The sequence below is a fragment of the Varroa jacobsoni genome, unplaced genomic scaffold, assembly GCF_002532875.2.
Source record: "Varroa jacobsoni isolate VJ856 unplaced genomic scaffold, vjacob_1.0 contig02935, whole genome shotgun sequence".
Lineage (NCBI taxonomy): Eukaryota > Metazoa > Arthropoda > Arachnida > Mesostigmata > Varroidae > Varroa > Varroa jacobsoni.
In genome coordinates this window covers 4002-31165 of record NW_019214915.1, presented here as the reverse complement: position 1 = coordinate 31165, position 27164 = coordinate 4002, and the positions used below count along the sequence as shown (strand labels likewise).

General features: G+C 36.1%; 3 long non-coding RNA genes across 3 annotated transcripts; all 3 read right to left on the bottom strand.

The window, feature by feature from the left end:
* Positions 1–851: 851 nt before the first annotated feature.
* LOC111272669 (uncharacterized) lies at positions 852–25692 on the bottom strand. The gene is made up of 3 exons (XR_002687645.2): positions 25358–25692; positions 1853–2029; positions 852–1234 (listed from the first exon to the last, which is right to left on the bottom strand). It is a non-coding gene; the product is annotated as an uncharacterized LOC111272669 (long non-coding RNA).
* LOC111272670 (uncharacterized) lies at positions 3684–5567 on the bottom strand. The gene is made up of 2 exons (XR_002687646.2): positions 5300–5567; positions 3684–5126 (listed from the first exon to the last, which is right to left on the bottom strand). It is a non-coding gene; the product is annotated as an uncharacterized LOC111272670 (long non-coding RNA).
* Positions 15969–20537, bottom strand: LOC147751831 (uncharacterized). The gene is made up of 2 exons (XR_015315798.1): positions 20330–20537; positions 15969–19683 (listed from the first exon to the last, which is right to left on the bottom strand). It is a non-coding gene; the product is annotated as an uncharacterized LOC147751831 (long non-coding RNA).
* Positions 25693–27164: the final 1472 nt, after the last annotated feature.

Here is a 27164-nt window from a genome sequence, read left to right as displayed (position 1 = left end):
GAACTCCACACAGGGCGCACAAGGCATAATAATTATAATTAAACTAAATCGTGTTACATAAATATTAACAACGATCCAGTCCTATACATGCGCCGCGTAACAATAAAAGATCAGACACACAAACACTTTCATTCACGTTCATTACACACACAGACACATATATATACACGTGAGCATAGGTCTGTGCATACATAATATATTCACAAAAATAGAACTATCTACATATCCATACATGACAATCGACTGGTCTATGACACCAATCAAACATTCCATTGGCAATTTCATTGAAATAGACAGTTTGGTAGCTAAATAGACAGATAGGCTGACGGCGGTGTTAGTAGGCGCGCATTAATTGGTTGAGCCCTAACCTGTTCATCCGTTTTCCTCTGCTTCCGCGGCTTGGGCTTCCAGCACAAGCATAATATCCGCGTACGCCAAACAAGTAATTAAGATATGACCAGATGAATTACCATTCGACCTTAGCCATTTAGGTGTACAACTAGATCCTAATTTGACAAATGTGGTTATTATTATGCATGCAGCATACATTTGTAAGATGTGATGATTATCGCTCGATGATGATCATTCCATGTGATTGTATAATCTATGACATTTCAAGCCAGTCGTCTCTTGTAATTTTACAAGTAGTGGGACTTTCCAATATTGAAGCATACAAAATAGAGACGAAATGACTATTAAATATAGGAGGACGAAGCTGGATTATGCGCTTTCTTTTAATGTTGAATTCTCTTCTTTATTGTGTCACAAAACGGTTAATCACGCCTTTAATTACAAAACCTATCAAATATACGCGATGTGAGACATGTACAATCCATATAAAAGTAAGGATGTCAATCTTTTAACCAACTTTTTTTTATTTTAAAACCGTTTGGTGGGATACAGTGTCTAAGTGCCGTATTGACTAATAACTCCCCAGATAAATACACCGGTGATAGAAATTTTCTAGAAACATTTTATCATTCTCATTTAATTCGTACGTATTTGACATTTCAAAATTTTAAATAGCAGGTATAATTCTTAAAGCACCCGAAGGAAGGTTTCTAGTTAGTAGCATCTCATAATTATACGTGTCTTACTCTGGCACAATTTGGACATTAGCTTTGATTTCTTATCTACAATTTGTTTTTTCGAACAACTGAAAATTTTGTGTTGATTTCTCTTTCTATTACGGGCATTGCTTTTTTGGCTAGCTACAGGGCGCCAAATCGAAGAACTGCAAACGACACAAATAAATATGCAAGTAAGGAAAATGAGATGATTCTACGCAGATTATTGCCATTAGATTAACTCTTTCTGTTTACCAATAGGTCAAAGCAGGCTTTTAAACGAAAAGCTGTGTTACTTTCTTTGTCGTTGTGAGGCAAGGGAAAAATAACTGTAAATCCTTTTTGACACCAAGATCACTATTATTGATTAGTCTTAAAGTTGCGGTTTTCGTTCTTGCCGAGACATGACGGAATTTTGATTAAATACATTCCTTGTTTCTTCATTTATGAACATATATTTTATGCTTGGAGGAATTATATGTATAGATAGTTGTTTACAGTCATGGTTGTCAATGTCCATTTCATCAATCACACAAATGTTTTCGATTCTACTCAGCCTCGTCATGATTCCCTTTAAAACACTATTTTATTGCCATAGCGATAGTAGATGTCATACAATAAGTCATACAATATGGAGACAGACGCAGGACTGCAGCTACTGTCTGTGTTAGTCGCTAGCAAGATGTATTTGAACCCAGCAGTTTTTGTTAAATTATCAATAATAATGACGTATATTATATGGATACGTGTACTGTGTTACAGTAGCTGATAGCAAAAATACTTACGGATTTATTATTGTTTGATCATCCAAGATATTTATTTCCGAGTACCGATTGCGGTGCGATTATGTGATGTTGGTGAACAGCGTGACCCATCGATCGGGTAAGGTCTTTTCAAGTATCTTTCCTGGATCGAACATCGTAATACCTTCCATTCCATGGGATACGGCCATTTTACCGCCTCTAAATTTTTAGATGCGTAGCAACAGTCAATCGAAAGGCATTCGTAGTTCAAGTACTCTTGTCTATTTCCAATTTTTAGCATTTTCTCACCTTGATTCCTGGTATTTTCCTAGCATATGACACATACATATACCTATAACGTTCATCTTATGAAACAATGAGAGCTGTTCTCCATAGAAGCATAATGGCCCTTCTGTTTCAAGCAAAATGTTTCGTCATAAAAACACTACCTCTCCCTCTCGTTCTTTCATCTTGTCTCAGCCTATCTGTCATTGTAGTATGGCAGTATGTGGGAAATATAATAAAGTCATAAGCAAATCAGCATGCGGCTGCACTTTTTTACTAGAGCTCAGCCAGTCCGATTGCCGTTCTAGTTAAAGGTTTGCCCGGGAACGCTATGCTTCAAGTGTATATTAGTTCCAGCCACAGATCTTCAGTTGGCGATTGACAGAATGGTTACCAGACACAAAACCAGTTGTTGAAACAAACAATATGCTTCTATGTGGTATCAACTTTGTTCCATGCTTTGGCGTTGTGATAAAATTGTCTCTGATTTTACCCTGTGGTCCGTATAACTAAAATAGAATAGGTGACCCGGTCTGGCTGAAACTTGTAGTTATTAAGTGAAACGATAGACGATTCGTTGACAAAAAACTATATGGTGCTACTTGCATCCACTAAATCGATTCCTATGATTATGATATAAGTAAAGTTTCTCTATATATTCAGAATCAAGTACGGCACTGCATAAAACGAAGGCAGTAAAAATATCAGCAAAAATAAGACAACATATTTTCCTGTTACTTCAATGCCCCATCAGTCAAAAATGATCTTGAACGATATCACGTTTTGTTAATTTAATTATATGCTATTAATGGATATTAATGGATAGCCAGCATATATTCAGATTTTTTAACACAATTTTATATTTGATAGAAGTGCACAAGTTTGCAGTTTAGTCACTGGGTGAAAACGCCATGGCTATAGTTATCTAGCTATAATATGACACTTAATATAAGCTAAAAATAGGCAACGTGTCTGTATACTATAAACATATGATGCTTCTTTCAAGTTTGAGCGAGATTTATTAGTTATGAATCGTAAAAAACTCGCATTAGGAAGCTTGGATTTTATGAAGCATGGTTGATAAGCCTCATATCAGATTTAGGACAGCGGCCGATAACGTACGACTTCGTTTTCAGCTTGTTCATAAAAGGAGTACTACAGCCTCATAGATTGTGCAGAGTTAGTTAATCATTGAATATCGCTTTTAACTTTTGTTTTAATACTACCGGTCGTCTTGGAGATCGGACGTCCTTTATTCTCATCATGGTAACAGTAGATAATAGTGTTAAGGAAAAATTGTTCCCCTTCAAAGTGTTTAAGAAAGCCTTTTAAAAATCCATCATTCCTTAAATTTAGCGCTAGATCACTCTAAATAATTTGCTCCTTCAATCCTTGTATCTAAAACAGGAGTAGCGTTATCCCTTTATAAGTCTAGAAAAACCCATTTGCATCAAAAATCGGCCAGCACCAAAATGCACCATTGCAAGTCGGCTACGCTGTAAATGAACGTGCTTCAACTATGTCCACAACTTTATAGTGCTTCATTTCATAAAAATGTTGATACCTAAATATAATTAAAATGTGTAAATAAAAATTCAATAATGCTTTATTAGCCAAATATTGTAGTATATTATCATCTACATTCTGACATGTCAATACAAATAGGCGATATTATTGCATGTTTTTAAGAAGGTGAGTGGATGTTATTCGTCTTACGGATATTATGTAACACTCTCCATGAAAACCGTTATTTAGGCGTTTAACAAGAACAACCGCAATTAGGCGGGTTGTTTGTGCATGACTTACATAGATTTCGATAACTTATTCAAAGTACTGCTGTTTTCTTATACATGCGACTATCGAAGAGATCGGACATTGCATTTATGGATTGAAGACAATGTAGCTCCCATTGTTGGAAATAACACCATTTAATATTCCGCCGTGTAAAATAAAATTGTACTTTTGTAGCATCTTTTTAGACAAAGTTTCAGTAATATAGTGCAACAGAAATCACGATCAATAGAATCAACAAACCTTTGCACACATAGAGCAGAGAACTGACCTCTTTCCTAACTACGCAACAGCCGTAAGGCGACTTATAGATTTGTGCCATTACATTGTTACAAGCATGACATTGACTGTTTACTAGTGCTCAGGCTGGGCACCAGCTCGTGTTTTTAATCCCATTCATCCATACGTCTGCTTCGTTAGTAGATGAGATGATAGCATTTTCCTATGATTATTTAATACTCACATGGGTCCATATGTCAGGTATATTTTAAGCAAGTGTATTAACAGAAACGTTAGTATCAATGCTGTTAAGATTGTACAAATATTGTGTTTTAACTAAAGTTCAGCAGTGCCTCACCGTTCGAGTAATTCTTATTTTCTCACATCTTGTTTATACATGTTAAACATCATGTTCCAAAAAGTGAAAAATGAGCTGATTCATTTGTTTATGAGACTTTGGTGAGGATATTTCTCCATGTACAGGTTTAGCTATATGAACTGCCAGGTGGGTTATAACTAACGGAATACTGTTATAGTTCAAGGCAGAAGTAGCAACACATTTACTAAACTAGATTTCGCTTTCTTTTATACTAATTCATTTTACTTTTGCAGATAGCGGTATTGCTTTTCCTTTTTACTATAATAAACTCTTGGTTGTCGTTATCCCCGTTTTTGTTTTGGTTAACGGAGCATCCTCTTTCCATAGTGCTCCCCATTTTCCGCTACTATCAATAATAATAGTATAGTCAAGGTAGGTACATATGTTGGTGCTGTAGTAATAGCGGCCGCCGTGTTGGTAATCATCGTCGGTGTCTTTTATGTAGCGTGTCCCGTTGTGAGAACGCTGCAACTGCCATTCCTTTCAAAAATCGCTGTGGTCAGCAAGCTTAGTTTCCTTGTTTCCTGCTAGCTGTCTATATCGTTCTTTCTATCCGAAATACGATAGTAACAATGCCAACAGTACTAACCACGACATTAGTAATGATTAGGTGATGGTTGGCCGGCGTACGGATATTTGGACCTAGATAACGAAGCAGATTATAACGATTTCATTATATACGTAAACATCCTACGTCTACGATGATTTCTGCTCATTCTTACGCTGTTTTCATGCAATTACTGCTGTCTGTTCTGGTTGGGTTTATGTAAAAGTTATGGTCAGGGCTGAAGCAAACCAACATAAGACAGGCATACCGTCAAGTAACGATTAAGAGAAGCAATAGCGTAAGCAGCGCTGAAACAACCGTCACACACGTCTGATCAGCCGCCTGCACCAATCATCGTAATCATCACTCATAACAACATTCGAAATGGACTGTGTTCTACTGCGGTGTTCTTCGCACCACTCAGCAAAGATGACATATTATTGTGTCAAACAAATGTATACGCCAAATCTTGCTGTAATATACATGCACGTCTAAGCAAAACAAGAATATGCATCCCGCATCTGATAGCAAAAAGATTCTGTGATATATATATATATATATATATATATATATAAATCTGATATTTTTATGAGTTTTCAGTACTAAAAACTTTGTTGTCGTTTGTTTTCTAATATATGTATGAAAGACATTTTCTGCCTGTGCTAGAGGTATTCATTTTACGAGTATTTTTATTCGATATGGTACTCATTCACCGCGATTACAGTTTCAATTTAGACTTAAACCACTCACCAATCAATTTTTAAATATGCCTTCTTCAATTCATAAAAAGCTTTTTAATAAAAGCTGTGAGTCAAGCGATACCTCAGTTAAGCGAAGTTAAAGTTCCAGTGGAATACGATACGTATGAAAATCCCAACTAAATAAAATTTCCGCTTATATCAGACCAGAGGCTTAAACAATGCAGGTCAGAACAAAAGCCCAAAATATACTAAAAGCACAAAAAAAGATTCTTTTATGGGATTTATTTGGATGACCTGATCGAAAATAGATATTCCCCTCTTCACAATAACTGGTCAATTTCCATATAAAAAACCAAAAATGATTTTTCTTTCGAGCCTTTTCAAGGCCTTTGAATTTGAATCCAACTAAACAAACTTGGATGTTATTAAGGGTCTTGATAAGGATCTTTATGAAAATTTTCCTTGAATATTTCCGAAAGATGCATGAGACTGGTATCAACTTAGATCGTCGATCCCGAAAAAGAGAAAGCTTTTTTCAATCGTAGCAAAAGTTTATTCCACGCGAAACTATTGCACATCTAAACTTTCGCGTTTTAAATTTTTTCACTAAGTGTCTAGTAGATTATAAATTTATCAGTAGACAAACACTGTTGCATCATAGAAACGCATTAGGGAGACCAAAGAACCAAATAACCGCCCGCGTTTTTGTTGCAGAAATTTACACTAACTTCTTTCGGACTGACGTCCTCGACTTGACCACACTAAATTCAATGGTAGCATTATCATGCGATAAAACTTTCAATAAAAATTGTTACTGATTCAGCTATACGTACCGTACATTTGTCTCGACCTAGGTATCGTGCGCATCAGGGTTTCAGGTGTGTTGGTATGGGGCTGTTTTTAAATTAGCAATAAGTGTCAGTCTCTACCTAAAACAAGTAGAATTGTATTACACTTTCACCCTCGATGTTATTAGTCAATCTTTATTAAATACCTTTATTTGATACCCATACGAAAACACTTTGATGTTGTTGCTGTTGCCGCAAGGGTCAATTAAATAACTATTTTGTTTAATTATTACCATGTTGAGTTGTATAACCATGATTGCATTTGGAATAAAACAGCACTTTACGCAATTACACCTGCAATTTTTCTAAAAATTAATGGTTACGGACTATCATCAATACATTAACCGAAATTAAATTTATATTCTATCAATATAAGTGGTATCAAGATATCTAAGCATCCCGTGATTTTTAGGTTTATAATAAAATATTTTTAATTTTAGGTGGGTAGCATTATGGTAAGAAAACCCGGATTGAATCTGATAGTTGATTTTTTTGTAGAAGTGGGACAGTTCGCAAACACTGATGAAGAGCTAAAGCTGAGTTGCACCCTAAAAGCTCGTTTCCATGAATGATTTTCGCATCTTTCAGTGCGCCGAAATAGCGCAACGATTGTGGCAGTGTTGTTTGAATGACAATGACATGAGTCGTATATTGATGAAAAGTAAAACTAATAATATCGCTTTCATGTGGAAATATATTTTTATATGTGATAACGGTATTCGTTTATGATGTTGATTTTACTTTTATGTTTATGGTTATCGCGACGAGTGCTGCTTCTACTTCTGTCGTGATCCAGCGGAGTAACTGTAGTCTACGAAATATTTTTTCTTCACATGAGTTTATCCTAAGTAAGCATAAGAGGGTAGGACGCATTTAAAATGACATCTGCATAACATCTTTTTTTAAAGTGTAATTATTTAAAATAACGAGTAGAAAAGATCAAGTTTTCAATCCTATTGGGAACAGGAAAATGTAGCAAAAATACAAAGAAAATATTACAGGTGAGTTTCAGACAAATTCCACTTATGCGACTTCAAATTACTATTTCATTAAATCAAAGTCAAATTTAAGACTAACAGAACTGTGTTTATAGAATGTTCCGGAATATTATATATATACATATATATTCAAACCAGGTGTCCCGAAAGTATATTGTCATACTATAATATTATACTATTATATTATAATGCTATTATAATTTCAATTCGTATTTCTCTATTATTAATGTTTAAATTTCATTAAATTGCTGTAAAGAAAATGTATAACTAGTCTTCATATCGCAGACGTTTAAAATTATTACCGTTCTAAGGAATACACTTCTAATAAATACAAGCCATTGATTCATGAACTATTGTTATCTTTGGTTCGATTGGAGCTTTTAAATGTCGCAGTATTATCGTTTTTCTGGCCTAGAGTATCTTTAAGGTATACGCTTAAGGAAAAGTCTATTAATGTCATGTCGACGGAATGGACAGGATTTTCTACGGCACTTGTTTGTCCACTCCATGTGTCAAATAATTTTTATCAAGATATGCTACTACATCATGATGTTAATGAGCTTTTCTCTTTATTAGGTCAGCGTAGAGACCTTGTACTGCGTGCAAAACTGTGCTCTATTCGTGTTGCGTGACAAATTATGCTCAAGCTAAGTTGTAAACCAGGCTACTAGGTCTGCTACCCATCGAACAAGCTGCCGAATTGATCATGGTCAGGGATCGCGGCCATTGAGTATCGAAACGGCAAGAGAACAAGGAGAGTTGCCAAAAGTATGCAAGAAGCAAATAATCGACGTCAGACAGTTCGCCAGAGGCAGCAAACTTCAAAACAAGTTGAAACCGCAGATGACGTAAATGATCGTCGTAAAGCAGGCCGCATGAAACACCATAGTTTCAGGCCACATATGGCTGCAAACAAAATACGATAATTAAAGTATACTACAAAAAGAGACAGCGAACCCTCAGCTAGAATGAACCATTACAATACATAGGTGATAGATTTCGCGCTAATCCTGAAAGCCTTAGGGCAACGTAGAATGAACCAACACAAGAACATTTCGGCAGATTAAAATGGACAAAAACCACGGTCACTATAAAGCATATAAAACGACACATTTTTCTAAATTGCGAGGAGAAATTTAACTAGGTAACACGCAGCCATCTTCAAAGGTAGACGACTTGTTCATTAGCAAATATATAGACAGCAAAGGTTTTTCGAAAAAAAAAAAAACAGCAGGCAATAAAATGCTCTATCTTAAATTACTTCTACGGTGTCATTGAGGAGTATCGCCATCCTGAGAGAATGTCTTTCATTAATCTTTCATTAATTACACAAGATGCTGCTTACCTTTCCCCTCAACGCAAAATACAAATTAAAGGTCAGCTGTTATATAATCTGTTACAATCTCTGTTTGGCGCGTTAAGCAAAACGGAATAACTGAGCTCTGGCCTAACTGCAATATCTTTGTAAATTTCTCCAGTTAACTGTCAAATCTATAAGTTGCGTTGTAATAATTTACCCCGGTATCCAATTTTTTTAGGAATAAAAGGCACGCTAAAACGTTTTCTAGGAGATTTCAGTAGTTATTTCAATGTATCTTTAGCACTAAAAATTAAATATTTTAAGTTTTACTTCCGTCACTGTGGCGAGGCGTTTCATCAGACGTCCGGCTCCCAGCACGAAACGAAATGGTTCTACGGTAAAATTCGAGCCACCACGCATTCCCAGGAATACCACCCAAGCATCTTAATCAATGATCTGTCGTGGAGACACATCCTTAACAATAGAAATTAAACATCCAAGACGGAGTCAAAGAAGCTTTACTAAAACTTGTTTTCTAAATTAATATAGTTACCATTGCCTAGGCGTATAGTCTAAGTTCTAGGTATTATTTTTTCAATTCCACGTAATTTCCAAAGTGATCGAGCCTGATCCAACCACGTTCCTGTACGTTGCTGCTTCGAAGTAATGTTTGCAAAAAAGGTAGATATTCTGTTCGCCCATGCTTCCAGAAACTCTGAAAAACTCTCTTTTTGTCTTCATAATTAAATCATAGAACTTTTCGCGTAAACCATTTAATTGCCCTCTACGGAGATCTACCTACGGAATATCTGGTAACATGAATATTGTTAGGGAGAGACATATTGAGGACTGAATATCATTTATATAAGCCTAATCAACAGCCTCCTATTAATAATTGTAAATACCTCGTACATGATTGTCATTAAAAGGATTAGCCTTTGACTAAGAGGGCAAATTAAATTCGAAAAGGATCTTTTTCTTTAAAAAAAAAATGGTGATGTTTCTTTACTGAAACCCTTCCATAATGCAGCTTGGCATCGATTGGCCTTTTCGAAGTCTAAAGCGTTATATAAAGTTATACGTTATAAAACACCGCATCCTGCGATAAGGCCTTCGAAAAGAAAGCGTGAATGGGAATCTCCATGTATGTGACTGTCTGAACTGTTTAAATTTACAATTCTATCTACACCAGCATCCTTATCGAGAATTTTATAGAATCTGAGCGCTTATCTCTCAAAACAATAAGCAACACAACTTTTCTCAGATTCACTTTATGGATCTACAGGGGAGCATTGAACGCCATCTACAAATTATGAATCATTAACGAATAGAAGACGTCGTCATTATTCTTGGGAAGCCTGTGCTTAATATTGTTTAATGTTTACTATATAGGATTAACAAACACTATCTGTATGTCGTATCCAAATTTTCACAGAGACCGCTCGCCTTTAATCATTTCTTTGCGGGTTGCTTGTGTATCATTCTGGAATAATATGCACGTAATATAGAGCCGCTTGGATATGTATTCTTTTGCTAGAAGGACTTTCTTCCCTAGTGCGTCATGTTGCGAGCTGCTTGCACGATTACCATTGACAACCATTGAGTAGTATTTTTTAGCTTCACATGATAATATTTAGTACTAATTTGGGGATATACACTGCATGTTAACGAATTACACTTTAGTGCCTTGATTATCGGAATGATGATTACAGCGCGCAGCTATTTTGCGGCCTACGGTAATGAAATGATCGCATCAAACCTATTTTTACACACAGAGTTTCTTGTATTTAACCAGGTGGGTGAAATCCGTTAATTTTCTGAATTCTGAATTTTTTTCGAGGAGCCGGCACGCGCATGATTAGTCGCAACTGTTGCACTATTTTTGTACAATAAAGAACGAGGGAGATAGCGCATCTTTGATAATTAGGTATAAAGTAAAATTGATTAAAAGGCGACTAACAAAAGGATGAACACATCATCATCATTCAATTGAAAATTGCTAACGCGTAGCTATAGTGTGAATATGATCGGGTAAGACTTTTACTTATCCTTCTGCTTCTTGCGGGATTATTAAAAAAAATGCCGTACGGCATTTACGGAGGACGGATAACAAAAATGTGAGGCATAGAGAACGAAAGAAAATACGTCGAGAGAATAACCAGTGTTTCGATGTCTTTCTCCGAAACATTTTTTGAAAATCATTTAAAAAACTATTTACGCAACGGTCCTGAAAAATTTTAATAGTGTGAGAATTAAAAACCAATTTTTGGAACCCAAGTCTACAGCGGATACTCCCACGGTTTCCAAAAGTTGTGCTTCAAACGATATTCAAATTAGAGGCGCTTTAAGACAACATAAATATTGAAATACATAAGTATTAGCGTTTAATCATTTTTACGCAAATGGGTGTACGAGAGTTCGTTCTGTTCCTAAACAGCACAACTTTAGAGCAATAAGACTACTATGTTCAGTAGTTACTAACTAATGAGAATTACATCACGAGGATTATTGGAAATCATCCTCTATGTTTTCATAGAAGCGGTGATCTTTCGTCGCTTGTTTCTAAATGGGAGCAGCTGTTAGAATCCTGCTTGCATAAAAGGTTACACATCTCCATGAAAACCGTTTCTTATGATACTTTTAATTTGCGTTCATTTATAAACTCTTAGATAAAGCTGACGCGTCTCGAATCTGGTAGCCGTCAGCTCCCCTGCTTCCGCTAAGCTTTATTAGCTAGATTAAAATGATTGTTTTATAAGTTAAGTATGCCATTCTTTCGTCGATATCAGAAACATATATTATGATCAACAATCATTATTTCGAGCATTTATTGTGATGTAATAAATTACCTGACTAAAGACTAATTGCTTATCGTAAGATACTCCTTTATGCCGAAAAAGTTACCTTTCACAACCGAAATTTGTTTTAGTACACCGCTACTCGTATCAATGTTTGGACGGTACCAAATAAAAGAGTAGTGTCCCAGATTTACACAGATATGCTTATGCCATTATGGGAAACTTCTAAACGATTTCATGTAAAACCAAGAAAATCATAAAACGTAATATCTTAAAAATACCTGACTTATTAATATACAGTACAAAATTTTTGTAAGCTAATATGATATATTTCCAATGGTTTTGTTCGTGTGCGCGGTGTGTGAAACTCCAAACAATGGCCGTATTTATATTATCAGTAATAACTAGCTATATTTTTGCAAGAATTCCATATGTAAACTGGCTTAAAACTTCTATAAACTAAGCCGAATCTTGTAGATTACAGACTCAATGGTACATTGTTCGCTCAAGTTGCAATTTAAGCTGTATGAAGTCTAGCTTACCTATGCCCTGTTGAGAGGTAGACCTTCTCAGGATGAACATCTCAATTATTTATAATAACTGTGTATTTATCACCGTCAATAATATTGACCATAAATATCGACTATAAGACTGGCATTAGAATATAGGACATTTCGCGGGTGTAAAGTCTAGAATACGATAATTTAAGAATTTAAAAATTCAATTCTCTTTTTGACGAGATTTGATTGCAATCTTCCTATCAATCCTATAAAGAGGTCGTCGAAATTTTAAAGAAATGTGGAAGCAATATTCGGTGAATGTGTAGGATGATGAGGAGAGCTCTTTAGTACAATGTATGCATCATTTTTTTCTGATTTACGGGGAACGCATGATAATGAACCACGACTAAAACAGGGTTCGTGCAGATATAACTCGGTTCACAAATGACACCTGCTATAGACCATCAGAAGCTATGATAGCTGTACACTTCCCAGGGTAATGTTCTAGCGGTTCAATTGCATCCACCCATAATCTACCACGATTGTCACAGAAGATCTTTTTTTATCATAAAGTCATAAATGCGAAAATGGATCACTGTGTGAACCTCTTTTTTTTGTTCCTTGCTCAAACCATTGCTTTGTCTAATGATTTTCCCAATAAATTTGACCAAAATGATTGAATGTCATATCCACGACACATAAAACAAACTCGAGTTACTCACAAACGTTGAGATCGATTGGGTTTTACCACAGTTCTAAGCATTCCGTTATTCATTTTCCTATAGTCTTTTACGAAACTCATTTTCGGGTTTGAATTTGCTTTGTTTTCTTTTTTTTTTGTTAAACCAACAGCGTGTGGTGAGTATAATTGTAGATCCTTCACCGAATATAAAATTTATAGAGCGGTCTGCCTTTGCCGTTGCTCTTTCAAAATTGAATTTCTATTCGTAAACCACTCGAATTCTCTGATTTCCTATGGTATACTGCAATTCATCTTCTAGAAACCTGAATGACCATAGCCAGTGCTAAATTCTAAAAACTAGATTAGCATCTTGAGGCTAAGTGTCACGGAATGTTGCATTGTTACAAAATCATGCCACATTGATATGTTTAACGCTTCTTGCATTTCATACTGAATAACCTAATAGCAAAGACATTAAAGGCTAGTCACGTCTTCCTGCTCAATAGTTTAATTTGGCTTAAAAGAGCTTTTGGTTTGTGGATGCATCACACAATTGCCGTAGGTGCCCTTTGATAAACAGCTTGTTTTATACTAATCAAAGCAACGTTTGCGTTCAAGCATAAATTCGGTAGTAAACTGTAAAAAGTTCATACTATTCGTGACAGAATTGCTGTATTGCATTTATTAAAGACCAGCTCCGATAGTTCATATTACTAGTATTAAAGAATTGGTTGTTTACAAGATGACTTGAGTTAACCAAGTAATCCTCGAATAACGAGTAACAATCACAGATGGTGAGCTAAATGGTAATAGCGACTCAATTAACAAAAAGTAACTAAACAAAAGCATTTGGTAAAATAATACTGCACCATATAAAAGGAAAAGAATATTTTCTTTATTAGCTACTATAATTAGCTCTCTATCGTTTTTGTGTAGGTTTTCATTACAAAACATAAGTTTATAGTTTGGAAAAATCAATGTACTATCTTGGTTTGGTTCCACGTTCTGATTCAGATAGCATAGTCTCCTTTATCGATAACTGATTTAACAACTATAAAATAGATATTAGTTCGATATAGATCGGACATGAATACGAGACCATAGGCAGTAGCGCCATTCATGGGAAATCAGCTGTACTACCTATACGATCGCTTACACCTTACCGTACATCTTACGTGCGCTTCGAATTATTAAAGTCTAAATTTACAAACAGATTTTCCACAAATAATATAGTGTAAAACACCAATCTACGAACTAACGGACAACACAAGAAATACAACACCGTTTGAACGGCAACAATAAGGTAAGGGGCAATTTCTTTTTGATAGACGTCGAGGAACCCGGTGCTAAGATACCGACCAGCTAAGAAGATTAATATTGTTGTTTTGCGTTCGCATTTGATTTTTGCCACCAGAAAAGATATCGTTGAAACTCACAGTTTCTTTCTATAAACAGAGTTCGTTTAAAATTCAAAAAAACAAACATTTGTGGGACAAGTTTTTCCTCGTTTTAGAAACGTATTCCACAAACAAATCTATTTTGTACCCACATGATCGGATGAATAATATTATGCAAGTATAACGATTGTGTTAGAGGCTTACACAATATTCTTGAACTTAAAAACTTGACATAAAATCAGAGCTTCTTGATTAAACAAATGAAAGACATTGTTTTGCAGGGTCAATTGTTCGGCGATATAAGCAGTAGAACCGAACTGAGAAGTTATAAATATGCGTAGATATGAAGACAATTCCCCTATTTGTGATAGCTCTTTAAAAAACTCTGGGGGAGACTGGATCTCTCCCATATAAAGCGTGCGACGTTAAGTATAAAATGACAAACCTACTAAGGCAATAAATGCCGAAAAGATCAAGGTTAACAAATGGTGATTTTCCCCTCTCGTAGTAGATCCATTGAAAGCTATTCTAAGCAAGGTGCTTTGTTTCAAGTATGGAGATCGAATACATCACCATCAGGTAATGAGAATTTAAAATTTTTCACTAAATTCTTAAATGTTTGAATTAGAGGTGTAAACATTAAATACGAATGCTTCGCTCGACGTATATTCAACGGAAAAAAGGAATGTATAAAAAATTGTAGTGTTAACGGCATTGGATCGATATTTCCCAAGATTATAATACGGTGCGAGTGACGACGCTAACGGTGCGTTCATTTTCTCGTGTCATTTGTTTCATAAATCGGATACACAATGACCGTGATTTTTTTCAGTATGAATACTGCGACTAACTAAGTACACTAGCACTCATGACACGGCATGATGAACCACCCCAATCATTACGATCAGTCATCAAATTGGTTATGATGTTAAACGAGTGAATTTGAGATTTAAACAAGAGCAGCGGCCCCATAATATTAAATCTTAGCGCTTGAATATGTGCACGTCATGTCTAACACGTGGATTGATAAATATTTATGGTTGTAGGAAAGGGAAAGGACTAATCGATTTTAACAGATTGATAGATGTTTACTCAAAATTAAGAATATTGCCGAGAATAAAGTTTATTTATTTACACACACACACTCTATATATATATATATATAGAGAGAGAGAGAGAGAGAGAAAGATACGTAGAGCGCCACCTCTAAATTGAGAATTTATATGCTCTATTTAAAAAATTGTAGCTAAAAAAATATTTTGACTTGTGCTCACCCCTCATTTCTTCGATTCGACAACTAAACCATTAACTAGACATCTTTAATAAACTCCTCTACAAGCGGCCAGTACATGGTATATAGTACATAGTACATTAGTACATACATAGTACGTAGTAATAGTAACAGTACGTTAATCAATATTAGCAGGACGTTAGTTAATGTCGCTCAAACATGCCACGTACAAAAAAAAATTATGACGTAATCGAATTTTAGACTGATAACAAACCAAGAGTTCCAAAATAGCAAGAACTCGAAACAGGCAAAACTTCAGGTACCCAATACGACCCAATTAGTATTTAATATTATTCTTTAAAAATAGCTGTAACAAAAACGATAGCAAAGACCACGCGTATTAAAAACTTTAAGATATTTTGATGAGTTTCCTGAGTTTTTCCTGAGATCCTCCGCTTTGCTCCATCAAAATATTCAATCGATTTTTCTTATTTTTTTTTTATCGAAATAATGTAGATCCTCGATGTCGGGTTTAAAGGTCGTTGACGCTTTGCTCAGCGAGAAGAGAATGAAGAATACCTGATTTTCGTCAAAATTTTTAAAACAATGGACTGTTATCCGTCATAACGACTTTGTTGTTTTGTTCTAGAATGAGGGGGTAGCGACTGAACGCATGCCCTACGATAAACAGGTCGTCAAAGTTTTTCTAAACTTGAACGCACCACCTTGTATAATGTTATTTTTTTATTATATGAGGGCGCGAGAAGAAAACAGAGGTGACCTTGGAGTAATCTTGCTCATCAAATACCTCGCTCAACCGTAACCTACTCTTGGTGAGGTTGACCATTGTTAAACTTTGACCCAAGTACGAGTAGTTACTGAACTGCATGCAGGCAGCCACAGCTTTTGTTTGCAGTGAAAATAATCTGCGTCGTTGGCACTACACGTGGCCTTTTTGTTAAGTTTGTAACGATTGCAGCACGTTCGCATTGTGTTAGAATATTTTCGGATGATAACGAAAGAGGAAGAACATGAATCGCCTAGAAAATGATTGAGCAGCACTAGGCCCGGTATGACACGACAGTACACAAACAACGAAAGCGGACGATTAACGAAGCAAGAATACTAGCAACGCTCAGAGCAACATCGGCAGGCGAGTGACCGCTTAGACTACATTATCGTCGTCGTACCTCCATCTTGTCCGTATTTTTCATCTCCTTACATCTAGATGGCCTGCGGTATCATCCGACACCGACTACGGATTCACTAACACACGCGCATACAGATGAGAATAGACGTGATGTACGCTTATCTGGTTCTATCATTATCATAACAATCCAAACGAAGGTCTTACCTCCGCGACTCTTACAAAGACACAAGAAAGTGAGGCGGAATGGAAGAGAATAGTACCAGGAGCATAATAATCAAAATCACGTTACTAACGCATTTAACAGAACCGCAATCAGCAACAAATGAAACGACTTAAGCGTAGTGAGAAAAGAGACTGGCAGGCGTCCAGTTCGGAAGGGGTCCAGTACTGCATACAAATGGTGAATCCCATTTAGTACCTTACACAACAAAATAAAGCACTACTAGCTCAGCACAGCAAAATACCTGCAATGGTCCTCCGCGTATGACAATTAATATTCAATTTCCTTAAATATGCCGCCAGCGATCATTCACATGGATTCACAGTAATAGCAAAAATGACCCCTTCGTCTGTCGATATCACAACTCCTATCTACTTTTGTAACCATAGATAATTAAATAAATACTAATAAGGTCATATTATAATATTTTTATAATAAGCTTTCGTATTTCTATGAATTAACACCTCTTACCGGCTAGTTTTCAGCAGTATGACATTACCTTGTTATGTGTAATGCCAAAAACCTGCAAAAAAGAACCTGGAGGTCGTGGTTTTATCAATTTCGCAAATATATTTCGGGTAAATTAAATGAAGAAACGGCCATCTGAGCTGGTTCTAGGTGGAGAAAAATTTTCATGAAACATTTTTTTAATATGGGTTCATAATATGCCGAATAGCTGAATTTCTCAATTGATCCTTCAGCCACATTTTTTTTTTCTCTATAGAATCGACTATCTTGTTATAATTCGAGGAACTTGTGACCTTTTGCTGCAGCTCTTTGGTAATATCAGTTATATAGCTCTTCATTTGATAGCAATATACGCAGAATCTGATCTGCAAGGCTCTAGTAGACTCTTGTGGATCAACGAATACGATCATCCTTTTTACTATAGCCGTTGTCACCTGTTGTAAATAGGTAACATCCCCAGAAATAAATGCCATGTTTCTGTCGGTAGTATCAAGCTTGTCTGACGTTCAGCGTATTTCGCGTTAGGTCTGATATTTCAGATCAGATTATGCCAGTGGTCCCAACTGCCACACTCACTGTCATTTTACGCGTAATCCGCTTGGAAGGTATTATGGCAGCGGTAATGAAAACGCCGAAGATCCTGGTCAATTTTCTTCGAAACCCAGGAATGAGGCGAAATATTGGAAATAAAAAACTTGTATGTGCGGGATGTTTAGAAAACATTGGGACAATTTTCGAATCATTTGTTTATAAGCTGCATTAAAATGAAGATAAATATTTCGATTACATGCTTGCAGGCGATTCTATTTAAGGTAACTCCTTTTCTATTATGGCTTTAATTCGGCTTTGATTATAGGTGATTTTTTTATTTACATCTGCTAATGGCTTCAAGCATAATCAGAAATACTGGTGCGTATAGATCCGCTAAAATCACGCTAAGCATGACAGACACAAAAAGACTTTAGCTTTTAACTTTGGGCCGATCGTAAAAAAAGTACTTTAAAAACCCAAGGGTACAAATAGTCAAAATATCTAAAAAATGATGTGCTGGAGATTTCCTAGACAGTCCATTCGGCTATGTAGACCCTTATATCCAAAACTAATCCTCTGTAAATCTACTGCACTGCCTCATTGGATTATTGTATTTTTCCAGTTCGTTAGAAGCCAACACTAGCAGAAACGTGGATCAGTAATTAGGGATAATTAAAAATGTTTATCCTCAGTGGAGTTTCGTGCAGTGCGAAGACGTTAAGCAATAACTGATTCTTGCTCACATTTTAGACACGAACCCTGCTAACTCCGCCGCAATGAGGTTCCACTGTTATTTTAGAAAAAAGGGCCTTTTGCCTAAGACAAAGAATAACAACACACTGGCTTCAACAAATGTGTTATGAACCGCTATACAGTGTGTAATGTATTATAATACACAGCAGCAAGCAAGGAAGTGGGATGCGTGTTTCAATTTGAAAAGGCGTGCATGCAAACATCTTTAGCGGAAAAAAGTTAAATAGCCTACGCATTATCCTAGCAAATTCTATACGAATATATGGTTAAATAAAGGTTCTCGTTACAGAAAATAATGAGTATGTCTTAGTTGATCCTGACTATCAGGTAAAGCATCAGCAGCAAAACTCAACAAAATAAAATATAAGAAATGGCGAATTCAGATTGCTCCAACTTCTGTACGGGTAGTCAAGTGTAGGTTGGTCTCGTGATGGATGGCCCAGAGATCGTTATGCCATAATTTTACTCTATTACGTCGGATTGATTTACGCAATCTTCTTAAAGCTTCTTGACCTTACTTCTTTATGATCGCAAAGCCGAACGACATTAACTCATAATGAACGATTCTCAACAGTCGAGGCAAACCATGAGAAGTATCTAGGTACTGGATGTAAGTTGTAAGACTTTCGGCAAGGGTTTGTTTTTAAACTTATAGTTGAAAAATTGCGTCCTAGTTTCCTCGTCGTAGTCGTAAACGTCTGGTCACCCGTAGTGACGCGTTCAAGCAAGTTTAACTCTTCTAGAAGGGCAAAGAGGTTTTACTGACGCAGCTATTTTCAAGTGTTTATCTGCTAAAAATACATCTATTTTAACTCAAACTTTACTGTAATCCTCCTTGTGCCTAAACGGTCAGTCAAAATGGCTTGGCATGAGCCAGCTGACATTTCTATCTCCTCTGCTAGCTCTCTTTCGGTGATTCGGCGATTGGCAAGCACGAATGTTCTACGTTCTCGTCCATGATTGCTGACACAGGCCTTTTAGAATGAGAATCGTCCTCGGTGGACTCCCCTCCGTTTTCGAAGCGCTCGAACCACTTGTTCGCTTAAGCTATCCGTATCCGGTCTCCGTAAGCATTCTGTTCCGAAAAATAAATATCACATACTGACGCAAGCGTATCGTTCCTAGTTACGTCGCATTGACATTTCAGTGGCCGAAGTTAAGGCCCCTCAATCGTTCCCACTGTTTTTCTATTCTAGCTATTGAAAAGGTGATGTCAAGGATACCATTAACGACCACATTGTTTATAAGAATTCATGCAATAATAAGCATTTACTATCGATCAAAATGAACAAAAGTGATAAATTTAATAATCTCGCTGAAGTGTATTGTAAAGCACTATATACTATCTGAAAATGCTACAGAGTATATAGTAGACTGTATTGACGAGGTTAACCTGTCCTAAATTGTTAGTGAAACAAAAATTTAAAATCAATGGAATCTGAATAGTTTTTACAAGGCCTACAAATGTCAGTATGTGCCATATTTTTTAACTGTTCCGCCAGTTGTTACCTGGTATTAAGAAATTATATACATTTTGTATCGAGTATGGATTACTAAGTTTGTCAAAAACTTAATTATATTTTATACAATTTTTATTAAAATTTTATTTAAAGCGGTCCTTCGATGATTCTTCAACCAACCCTCACCATGCGCGTTACCCACCAATCCTTCCTCTAAAAAAATACGAGACCTTCTGGTTTTTAAATTATCTGGAAATGTACCTGAAATATTCTTTGAATGTATTCGTAACACTACATCGTAGCGACGGTTCTATTTTCGTTTCAGTGTGTTGTTTTCCTTGCACTTGCCGACACTGTCAAACGCAGCGTGTGGTAGAATACATGGCGCCAGCCGCAGATTAGCAGAACTGTTTACATCGACAACGGTAATGCTAAGAGAAGTGGCGATAACACATTCATGTGCAGATACAACAATGTCGACGTTATCAGTGTTTCAGTAGTTGGAGAAATGACGTAACATACGTGACTAGTGCAAAGCAGGGCAGGACGTAGATAACTACTGCATGTTCATTAGTAACTTGATGTTGAGTCGTCAGTGTTAATTAGCTTTTTTGATGACAGCGTCGGTAAAGAAGATGAGCACAAGTAAAAAAAACGACAGCAATAGTGATACTAAGCACAGATTTTCTACTTCTCTCACTATATATAAACCCAATATATAGATCGTGGAATGGCTAAATTGAGGATTTTTCTTATCGTTTACTTCCAAAATTGCATCTGAATGAAAATTGATACTTTAGCAAAATATTTTGCATGTGACAAAGGTGTCTTTCCTGGTGGTCATGTTTATTCAATATAGCCATAGTAACTTGGAATATAGACTTGGAATTAGAAAACCTAATTTTAATATCATTTAACTACGCTATTTGGTTCCAATGGTTGGCGTTTCATTAGAAGGTCCCTTTAAAAAATATACGGAAAAGAGACGTGAAAACGTTTTAGTTTTGAGGCGTGCGCGACTACGTTAGTGAACAACAAATGCTGTTGTGTGATAGAGGAAAAGGAGAATAATAATAAAAACTCTAAAACACTAAGCGCTGATCGCAGCAGCGCATGAAAGGGACGATGGTAATAACAAAGATGAGACAACGACGAAATCCGCCTGCTCGGTCTGGCGACCTGGTGGCCATTCGCGTCAGTTGCTACACCTTTCCGAATGATTGTTGCCTTACTCCATTGTTCTTAGTTCTAAGTGATACCGTTACAATGTCGTTGGCTTCTGCAGACGACAAATGGGCCATATAGAGGTGTCGGAACGGGGGCGTGACTAGTGCCAATGAAAGTATCAAAAATTTCTACCATTCATTGCACGCTTTGGAGTAAGAAAGCATTTTCTTTCTTCGATTCTTTGGCCAATCTAGCCTACTTCAATATTATAATCATCGTCGACGGCTGCTTAAGCATGTACATTAGCACAGTTAATTAATTTCAATGCGTTTTCCAATTACAGTCCGACAAAAAAATATCTTTTATCTACTACAAGGGAACAGAGAAAAAAGAATGGACGATGCCTACAGCCCTCGAGCTTTTTATAGTCAGACAACTGTAATAATAAGTAGGTGCTGACTACTGAATGTATAGATAGGTGAAGAACAAATAACCATAGTAGTTTGTGCAACAGGTCCAGTTAGCGGCAGAGTTAACAGCGGCAACTCAATGAAATTCTTTGCTCCGTAGGTGATAAATGTACGGACGTCGAACCTTTTAAATAGTAAAATTAACGCAAACGTCATAGATGATGTCCTGCTACGCTGACCCTGCTAAAGCTATTAGTTCCTTCATTTTGTCTAAGACAGGAATCTTTCTACCTTGTATTTAACGTTGAATAGGGGTTACTCTTTCAATGCATCACGACAGCCTTGAAATCAACATTTCGGAAACGCCTCTAATACAACATAGCTTTACATCCATTACTACGGATATTTTTGCTGGATCAATTGTTCATTTATTTATCAAATCTCTTTAAATATATTCAGTCTTAGGGTAAAACTTAAAACTTTCCTTTGTTTTGCTATTGCATCTGGCACAATGTTGCACAATCTCATTAGAAGAGCCACGGTGACAAAACCTATTAGCACGTTAGCTTGCTTGGCATTCCAAGGTCAGATTAAGTCCATCTAGTCATGAGCCCAGTATATATTATGCCTATCATATATGCAGCCACTGAATGAAAAAAATTAAGTTATAACATTGAAATTAATTAAGTTAAAGCATTTCATAATTAATCCCAGAGACCGTTAAATGTCTTGCACGGAAGAAATATGGCTAATATATTAAGAGAAACTACATAATTAAAAAAAATTGATAATTTGGCGATCCCTCTACAATAATTTTCGATCCTTGCATTGCTGCAAGGAACTGCCAAAGCAGATGTTCAGCTTGAGTAACTTGGAAGAATCATGGAAGAGAAGGAAGTGCAACATTTACTGTCGTTTTTGGCTGATCAGTGTACGTTCAGACTTAAACCTGAACCATTTGTTTCACCTAGTAGGCAAAAGTGGTGCCACCGGATGCACACGGGGTCTCGGTTCTGTCTGTGATAAAGCTGCACTCAGATGGATTTCACTTTCGTAAAAACAAACTTATCGGTTATGGAAAAAAAAAACAATTCAGCACCAATCACGTTTTCCGCCCTACACTAGAAGGTCATTCTCTCAGGTACGTTACGTATACATACTATCCAACAGGCGAATACAGATTCATTGAAGATATAGGTGCACAACGCGCAATTATTGTGGTGGTAAACATCAGTAACATTTACTAAGATTTTGTAAGATTAAGTAAATGTACTGTTCATTGGTCATTCAAAGGAAATAAATAATAATAGAATATAATAAAATAATAATATATAAAAGAATATAGTTAAATTTATTATTATTACCGTAATATATTAATACGTTACAGTTCTAAACACATTGCCATTACGCTGTTAACAATACTCATTGTTAGTGACAATAGTACCTACTTTATGTATTTATTCTCCCACTTATAATACATACTCTCTCAGACGTCTGGCAGACCCTTTATTGAAAGTAACGGAGCTGTAAGTAATAGGAGAATATTATTCAGCGAAGGAGTCCAAGTTGGCATAAGCGTACCATAAGTGGACCACGTACAATGTTATAAAATCTATTAAAATAGGTTGCATAGGAGCGGCGTTCTACGTGATCAGTTATTTGACAGTGAATCTGTGTCATTGTTTTCCCTTCTACTGATGTTCTGATTCAGTGTTTGGCGAGACAAACAAATGAGCTGATAAGGTGTCTACTTTTTCAGAAATTTTTTTTACTTTGTGTGGGTTAATACGGTAAGTAGTAATTTATACAAGTCTGGCTCGCGTTTGAATCCCTCATATTTGAAGCATGTTATTATTTACCTAAAACAGACTAAGACGTCAGCAAGTGTGCTAAACAAATTATCGATTTATTCTTGCTCAAATTAAAGACATGAAACAAGTGTCGGTTATCACGAACGGCACCCAAAAGCGGCTTATCGGCACCCAAACATGGTCGGTTACACAAAACTGTACCTACAAGAGTATGCTAATCAGAAGTGCTTGACTTTGTACTAAATTTTATATCTCCTTGACTATTTCACTTGGTGTGTATCGCACTATTAAACGGAGAATCAACCTCAGGACATATATCCAGCCACAAGCTTATATTACAGTACTACAAGATCAATTTTTTGTATTGTTTAATCACGTAGACAACGCGATGCTACGTAGTGTGTCCGTTTTAATATTGGAAAACGGCAAATCTTTAGAAGACAATTATTATAGTTATTTATTAAGACTTAAATGAACAGATAAATTATTCGTATTATAAAAAAAAAAACGTTCAGTAAATGAATTACTAGGCTTAACTTCTTTTTTTCCGTAGTAGAAACTTCCGATGTACTCTTTACTTAAATTCATACCGCAACTCACTTTAACTAGCTTCTTTGTCTGCAGCGTGCAGCGGATGGATCCTAAAACGTATTTTGCAAAAAGTTTTATTATGGTGCAGGATAACTAACAAGATTCCAACTATTTCATGTATCCTTTTCGTAACGAGCTTTCTATGTAAAATAAGGTAATTTTTTGCTATTGATTTCAACTTAATGAGCACGGGATCTATACGGTTGACATAATTTGGCGTAAATACGTTACCATGCAAAGCACAAACAGCGATTTGCAGATTACGGATTCATTCCCTGGGGAGTATGGCATAAATTAGCCTCTTTCGCCCATATAAGATTATCTAAAGAATCGCAGAACAAGGGCAGTGAACAATCTAATTTTTATTCTGTCATTTTTTACATATTCTTGCATCTCTTAGAAACTTTTTTCAAATACGTCAAGAAGCCACCCTAAATTTTTTCAGATCTTAAGTTTAGGGTTAGGCAAAGCTGTTATAGCATCATCACGAAGGTTCCTAGGTCCTAAAGACCCAAAAAAGCAGGCCGATAAAGATAGTAACCTACTTCATTGTAAAGTGATTCACCATCGTATATGGTTAGTATTGATCCAAACTGATTGTTGAAATCGTAACCCATAATATTTGTGGCCAAATGTACGAGTTATATGATTTGGCTGTGCTTTCCGCTAATAGGGTGCAATGTATCCATTCCAATGCAAACGCACTTGAGCTATTATTAGCAGCTCATGAAACCTCGGAGCTTCGATAGCGCAATAATGTACTGTGTGGATATACAATATTTGAATTAAAACTATTTTGTGTTATCTTCAAATCTCATAGCAGCAAAGTAGCTTCAGTTAAATTAAACTTTCCTAAGATTTACTTTAGTCAGCGAAGTTAGCTCGTAATGAAAAAAAAAACACCGAATATGATTTTCCTAGGGAAAATTTGGAAGCATATATTGCAGGCCTCGCTCATTGTGACCTCTACTATGCCCCGATCTGTTCGTAAGTGAGTTAATAAAGTGTTAATAGAAGATAAACCTGAAGTTAACACTCTTGTGACATACATATTAATCCTCAGGACCTGTTATTGTTATTTTCGTGAACTTAACTGTTACAAGTTCAACTAAAGAATCAAACCTAAGACTGTTTGATCACAGAAGAATCATATATAGCGATATTTTTGTTCGTTCTAGAACTGCGAATCTTTTTGGATCCATGCTCACTAAAAGCATGCGTATTGAACTTAAACTATATAAGCGAAGTTGTCCGTGGTCTTTTTTGAAGCTATTTTAAAAAATCCAATTATTCAAATAAAAGTAACCTACCTTAAAAATATTTCCCGCTTTGGCACTACGCTTACGTTTCTTCTCGATCCGCCGTAACGATAACCGGTCAACCATGCTGCTGCAAATTTTCTTAGCTTCTTTAGTCATAGTAAAATATACACTGGTGAATACGATCCATAGTGGAGAGAGTCCAGGAATGGAGTATAACAAGAACTTGGTGGCCGTGTTAGTACTGTGGTACGGAATACCCAGGCGCATAGCGGATAATAAGGATACTGTACATTAGGGCTTTTACTTTCTAGACTGCTGACTAAAGATATTGGCGCGTTTTTCTTGCCGTACAGCGTAGCGCGTTCTCTACTTGTCAGATGCTCAGTTTTCTATTTAAATCAATATCATCACTTGATTACACTCACCCATGACGCGTGCATCATGCTAGCACCATTTTAATCAATTAATTCATTGTTCTGTTTATGGAGTGGCCAATGCAAATCCTGCAGCTAATACTACAGTTACAACAACTTTTTTTAACTGATAGAATAAAAAATGTACACACTCTGACGACTCTAGAGAAAAACACCATCCATCAAGGTTCCAGCGTTACAAAATATCATCCATCTACGCATTAAATGCAGTTCAGCAGACAATTTTTCTGAAGCTGCCTTCACTAAACTCATTGTCACGAAGGTCACTATCAGGAAACATAACTTGGTTCTGCATAGTGCTAGGTTTCGTTCTTCAAAAAGTATTTACAATTTTCAGCTGCACAAATTAAGATATTACTATTCAGTAAATGCACAACGAATGAAACAATAAAAACAAAAATGCCTTGAAAGGATACCAGTCTAGCATTGAATAAACTGATAGGAAATCCGTAGCAAAGTACTGTAAGCTGCGCATATATTACTATGAGCTTATTCGTATGATAAATATTTACTTCGGGCATCATTGATAAAGTAATTTTGCATTACTGGACCATGAGCTTTTGAAGGATTTGTAGAAAAAATTAAAGTACTGCAATATATTCATATTGTTATTAAAGGTGCGTAGTCGTGTTTTCCTAATGAAGCACAATACGAATGCTTTTCTCACAGTGGTACTGACCACAATTGTATGTATAATGTGCTGGTCAAAGCAATGTGAAATTACCATAATAATGCTTTGCAGTCTGTACCAGTTTGTCTTAGTTTTCATGGGGTGCTCCAGGGGCTAGATACTGCGTTTCAGTGCAATTACGGTATCGTAGCCGAAAGTTACCGTACCAGCGCACAAACTAATGAAAAAAAAATATGAAAACGGTTCGGTTAAAAGAGGTAGAAAAGAAGAGGTTTTCTGACCAAGGATTACAAAACGCCGCTTCTTCTGATATGTTGTTTCAAAAAAAGTTTTAACCAAATTCAGAACCATTTTTTTAGTTTACATTAATAAAATATTAGGTAAAGAGTTTATTACAAAAAATACAAATTTGCACCATGTGTATCCGGCATATTATTCACAAGCAAGTTTAGCTCAAGCTTTTCACGCGCGATGCTACAAAAAGTTCGTGTTAATGAAAAAAGATCATTCTTCATCAAGATTTTGAATTGCTTGTTTGTAAATCCTAAGTCAACGTAAAGTCAGGTGCTTCTAATGCATTTGGCGCCTACACGATACTAAACGGTTTAAACGATAAGTTTGTTCATAAAACTCTGTTAACAAACTTGCGCTGTCTTCCGTTGTAATCGCAAAGAGACGAGGTGTGGATTTTGCCAAGAAAAAGATATATTAAACTATTATAATTTTATATTCGCACTTTACAAATTAAACTTCACATAGAAGCGGGTTTTATTGATATTTGTAGCACTTA